We start from the raw sequence: 6,148 nt of genomic DNA, 5'->3' as shown, positions 1-6,148 counted from the left end.
AATTTGATGGTTCGTTGTGTAATGAACCTGCTTCTCTTGGGAGTGAAGGATTGGTAGAAATTTGTGACAGCTGACTATTCTCTTGTAGAGAATACCACAGTGACATGGGAGAGATTGATTGATATGTTCAGAGATGAGTTCGTACCAGTGGTTGAGAGAGAGATATTGGACTAGGAGCTCTTGTCGCTCAAGCAGACGACAAATATGGTGACTGATATCACCATGATGTTACATGAGAAGGCCTTGTTTTTCCTTGAGCACATGTCGATAGAGCAAGCATGTGTGAGTTGGTATCTGAGTAATCTGAGGAGGGATATTCATGAGTTCGTGCCAAACACTTTGTATCAGATATTGGTTGGCTACAGACCAATGCTAGGGGGAGAGAGATCAAGTTGGAGACCCGTGTGAGAGAGGAAAGGGAGATTCAAGCCAGATATAGGAGAACAGTGCAGTCGCAGTCGGTGACTAAGCGACCCAAGTTCGCTGAGTCGAGAGCTGGAGGCCAAAAGGGATGCACTTGTAGCAAGTGCGGAAAGGGTCATGAGGGACCCTGTCGGTCGGAGACTATTTGTTACATGTGTAGCAAGGAGGCACATATGCCAAAGGATTGCCCCCAAGGGATTTTGGGTTTGATTCAATTGCAACCAGATGGGTCATTTGAGGGCTAAGTGTCAGCAGCTTGTTCCATGATGGTTTAGACTTCGGCCCCTGCGACCCTATGTATTACTGATAGCCGGTACGGGAAGGCCGAGGCTCCGAGGGCTCCAGGGAGAGCATTTTAGTTGACAGTGGAGGAGGCCATAGTAGCACCTCACGTCATGGATGGTATGTGTTATTTATTTATTATGCTAATTAATTTATGTTTGCTTATGATATTATTCATGTTAGGTACTTTCCCTGTGAACTCTATACATGCACTGTTGATGTTTGATTTGGGTGCGAGTCGGTCATTTGTGTCATCATCATTTTGTTGTGATTTTAGTATTCGACGAGAAGCCCTGTGCAGGCCTCTAAGAATCTCTATACCCGATGAGCATCCGGTCTTTGCCACTAACGTCTATCGGGGCTGTGTACTGGAGATTTTTGGTGTTGGGTATTTGATAGATCTTATCCCTATTTTGATGGGATACATTTGTGTTATCGTGGGTACAGATTGGTTGATCCATTTTGGGGATTTGAGTGATTGTGAGCGGAATTTGGTGACGGTTTGAGATCCTAGTGGGGGAGTGTGGACCATTTACGATGAGGGTACCAAGTTATGATCAACTTTCCGTTCTGCCGCTAGGGCGGGGAAGTGTTTACAACATGGGTGCATTGGATATCTGGCATATGTGGTGGATACCTGAGTTGATGAGAATAGATTAGTTTCCATTTCTGATGTTCCTCTAATACACGATTTCCCCAGTGTTTTTCGGACTAGTTTTCGGGTGTGCCTCCTAAAAGGATAGTGGAGTTTCGGATCGATCTGATCTCTGGTGCGGCGCCGATTGCCAAGGAACCATATCGTCTTGCACCTCCGAAGATTATCCTCTTACTTCAAGAGTTGCAAGGAAAGGAGTTTATACAACCGATCAATTCATCGTGGGGATCTCCGATCCTTTTTGACAAGAAGAAAGATGCTTCACACCGGATGTTCATTGATTACCAGGAGTTGAATAAGTTGACGGTGAAGAACCGTTATCCGTTGCTGAGGATTGATGATCTCTTCGATTAGGGGACATCTTGGTTTTCCAAGATTTATCTGAGGTCGGGCTATCATTAGATAAGATGCGAGAGGAGGATAATCACAAGACGGCCGTCCAAACTCGTTATAGGCATTACGAGTTCGTGGTGATGTGTTTTGGACTCACCAACCCACTGGCGGCATTCATGGATCTCATGAACTAGTTGTGTAGACCCATGTTGGATCAGACGGTGATTGTCTTCATCGATGACATCTTGGTCTATTTGAAGACCAGAGAGCAGCAGGAAGAGCATTTACGTGAGATTCTTAGGGTTTTGAGGATTGAGAGGCTATACACCAAATTCTCCAGGTGCGAGTTCTGGTTGCACGAGGTTCAGTTTCTGTGACACCTCGTCAATCAGAACGGTATCTTGGTTGACCCAACCAAGATAGAGACGGTGATGCGGTGGGAAGTGCCAAAGTCTCCATAAGAGATTCGGAGCTTCCTCGGTTTTGGCGGGATATTAGCGGAGATTCATTCGAGATTTCTCCAAGATCATAGTTCCTCTCACTAAGTTGACGAGGAAAGATGTTGTGCTCAGTCGGGGGCCTGAGCAGTAGACATCATTCGATATTCTTTGCCAGAGACTTTCTGAGGCACTAATACTTGCCCTCCCTAAGGGAGTTGAGGATTTTGTGGTCTACTACGATGCATCCATCTCAAGGTTAGGTGTTGTTGATGCAGAGAGGGAATGTGATTACATAGGCTTCAAGGCAGCTAAAGCCTCATGAGGCGAAGTATCCCACCCATGATTTGGAATTGGGGGTGGTGGTTTTCGCTCTTAAGATTTGACGCCACTATCTTTATAGAGTTCGGTGTACCATCTACACGGACCATAAGAGCCTAAGATATCTTATGGATCAGCCTAACCTTAACATGAGGTAAATCAGGTAGCTGGATGTAGTGAAAGATTATGACTGTGAGATTATGTATTACCCAAGCAAGGCCAAAGTGGTGGCCGACACCTTGAGCTGGAGGACGGTTAATGCCCCGATTTAGGAGCTGTGTTTGAGGATGACTGTGATGACTCCGGTCTTGGAAACGATCAAAGAAGCACAATCGGAGGCTATAAACGAAGAGAATCGGAAGAGGAAGCAGGTGATCGATCAGGTTTCAGCCTTTGTTATTGGCAGCAGGGGGCTATTTACTCTTCATGGACAGATCTAGGTACCGTATACATGTGGGGCTCGACGATTATTGATGGAGGAGGCCCACAAGTCGATATTCTCCATTCATCCGGGGGCTACCAAGATGTATCTTGACCTGAAGCATAATTATTGGTGGTTGTGTATGAAGAGGCATGTGGCCTGGTTTGTAGAGCAATGCTTGGCCTGCCGGAAGGTGACGGTAGAGCGCTAGTGCCCTCACGACAAGTTGCCGCCTTTAGAGGTTCCACTGTGGAAGTGGGAGCAGATCACGGTGGATTTCATTACAAAATTGCCAAAGATTGCAAGGGGATTTGATAGTATTTGGGTGATAGTTGGTCGCTTGACTAAGTATGCTCACTTCTTAGCCATAAGTGAGAGATCTTTTTTCGAAAAGCTAGCTAAGATTTATGTTCAAGAAGTGGTGGCTCAGCATGGGGTGATGACTTATGTTGTATCGAATTAGGATGTTCGTTTTACTTCCAGATACTGGAAGAGGTTTCACAAAGAATTGTGCGCCCGATTACATTTCATTACCGCCTACCATTTGCAGACTTACTGGTAGAGCGAGCAGACTATTTAGATGCTTGAGGATGTTTTGTGTTCCTTCATCATTGATTTTGGGGGGGAGTTGGTACTAATACCTCCCTTTAATTGAGTTTTCTTACCACAACAACCATCATGTCAACATCGGCATGCCTCCCTTTAATCTTTTATATGGGAGGAGGTGTTGAACTCCTATTTGCTGGGGCGAGTTCGGACAGAGAGTCATGGGGAGCACTAAGATAGTGCTCAAGACGACCGAGCTTATTCAGCAAGTCAGAAAGAGATTACTAACAACCTTGAGCCACCAGAAGAATAATGCAGACCAGAGACACTCTAAGTTGGAGTTTCAGGTTGGAGATTTGGTGCTCCAGAAGGTATCACCATGGAAGAATGTTATCCGATTCAGAAAGAAGGGCAGGCTGGTCCCCATGTTTATTGGATCTTTCATAGTGACAACCCGAGTGGGCAAGGTGGTGTGCCGGTTAGAGTTGTTTGAAGAGTTGAGTAAAATACACGACACCTTCCATGTTTCCAAGTTGAGGAAGTGTATAGCAGATGAGACAATTGTAGTCCATTTGGAGTACTTTCAGGTTGATGGTCGCCTGAATTACATCGAGAGGCCGGTAACGATTTTGGATTGGAGAGTAAAAACATTGAGGAATAAGGTAGTGAATTTGGTCAATGTTTAGTGGCAGCATCGGAAAGGCTCTAAATGAACTTGGGATCCCGAGGATGAAATGTGAGAGCATTATCCGTATCTATTTGCGGAGGCCGACTTTGAGGACAAAGTCTGATTCTAGTGGGGGAGATTTCTAACACCCATTACTAGGTACTTTCTTTTTCGGCCATTCATATTGTTTTAAATTGAAGTTTGGCCACATACGCTGGGCGTACTAGCATTGTATACCGGTCGTAAGTTATCGAATGAGTCAAAGCAGAAGAGGGAGTATGATGGGTGTACATGTGAGTATGTCGGGTGTACTCGTACACTTCCTAGACCCTAAAATTTAAGGTTTTAACCCCTATTTAATCACCTTATTCCCCCTGGGACACCCTCTCATCCAACCTCCATTTCCTCAAAACCGTAGAACAAAACTCTAGTTTGTGTATGAGAGATTTGAAACTTGGAGAGTGATTCTTGAGTGTTTGGTGCTAAAAGGAAGATCATTCAAGAGGTGGTGGAGCATTCTAGCTTGTAGATCCAGAAACTTCATCTTCTTGTGCACCTTTTCAAGGTATAAAGCTCAAATCTTGGAGCTTATTTAGTTAGATCTTTCTTAGCCTTGCATTTTGGTTCTTTTTGTCCCAAAGCTTTGATTTTTGTGAGTATGGAGTACTCTAGAGCTATTAAGTCGTCCTTTCAGACATTCTAAGATGTCTAAAGTCATAAAAATGTTAGCTTGGCCATTTCCCTTTCTTCCATGCAAAAGATATGGGGATTTAATGAAGTAGAAAGTTAGGGTTTGGGTTTTAGCTCCTTTTATCCATGCAAAGGATTCAAGTCAAAGAACTTGTTGTTTAAAACGTTCTTTAGGTGTCAAATTTGTGTTTGGAATGGATGTCTTAATGATTGAGATGTTTGCATGAGAGTGTTGAGACCTGTTTACATACGATGAGTGTATGCCTGGCTACGCCAGCGTAGCCATATACGAACCCGTTCCTCCTACCTTGCATTCTACGCCTTGCGTAGAGTGAGTACATCGAGCATTTTGGTCTTGAGTTGACCGTTGACTTTCCTTGACTTTGACCACTCATGTCTTAGATGGATTATGAGGGGTTTTGTAAGGGCAAAACAGTCTTTTACTCTAGGCGTGGACTAGACTTGTCTTAGGTTTAGTAGTGTGTGTGTGTGTGTGGAAATACCTTAATTATTAATTAAGGATAATTTAGGTATTGAATTTAGGTACACTCTAGTTCCGGTTATTCGAGTGTGAGTTCTATCAGTCATCAGTACCAGGTGAGTCTACTCACTTATTCTTACCTTTGTGGTAGAATAGATGTGTATATATGTGTGTGTGTATATATATATACATATATATATATATATATATATATATATATATATATATATATATATATGATCAGCTGGGTCTGAGTGCTATTACTATGTTTCTGTTGCTTCATGTATGCTAAGACTTCGGGTAGTATCCAAGGTTGCTGATAACCCACAGGACATGTTGTTTTCCCATTGAGACTTCTGGTAGTCTCTAGGGTTTGTGATAACCCATAGCTTTTTATTTTGTGTTGTGTTGTATGTGGTATTTTGGGTAACTCACGAAGATTTGTGCTTACAACTGTTTATTAAATGTGTTTCAGGTACTTCTGAGGATCTCGAGAAAGCGAGGGCTTGATTGTACACATTTTTTGGAAGATTATGTTATTAGATATTTTGGTATAATCTGATATTTTGATGTGGAATTGTATTTGATATTATGACTTTTCTTGGGATGGTTTTTATGAAAACTGTTTTTATATGGAATTAAAAATGAAAAACTTGGTTTGAAAATTTTGATGTTACACGAACCACTATATCCAAGTTTGGTCGTGCTTCGGTCGGACCATAATAAAATTTAGTTGTGCATTATAGGTCTAGTTTTGGTATGACCGTTGTACTATACTAAATCTAAACATGGTTTTTGACATAAAATCCTGATTTGCGATGTCATGGATTTGTGTTGGTGGGTAGTAGATATATGTATATGAGTGTATCTATATTGCTCTATATCTTTTAAT

The sequence above is a fragment of the Lactuca serriola genome, chromosome 5 (assembly GCF_051521515.1).
Source record: "Lactuca serriola cultivar US96UC23 chromosome 5, Lser_US96UC23_V15, whole genome shotgun sequence".
NCBI classification, from domain to species: Eukaryota; Viridiplantae; Streptophyta; class Magnoliopsida; order Asterales; family Asteraceae; genus Lactuca; species Lactuca serriola.
Note: the sequence above shows the minus strand (reverse complement) of the source record.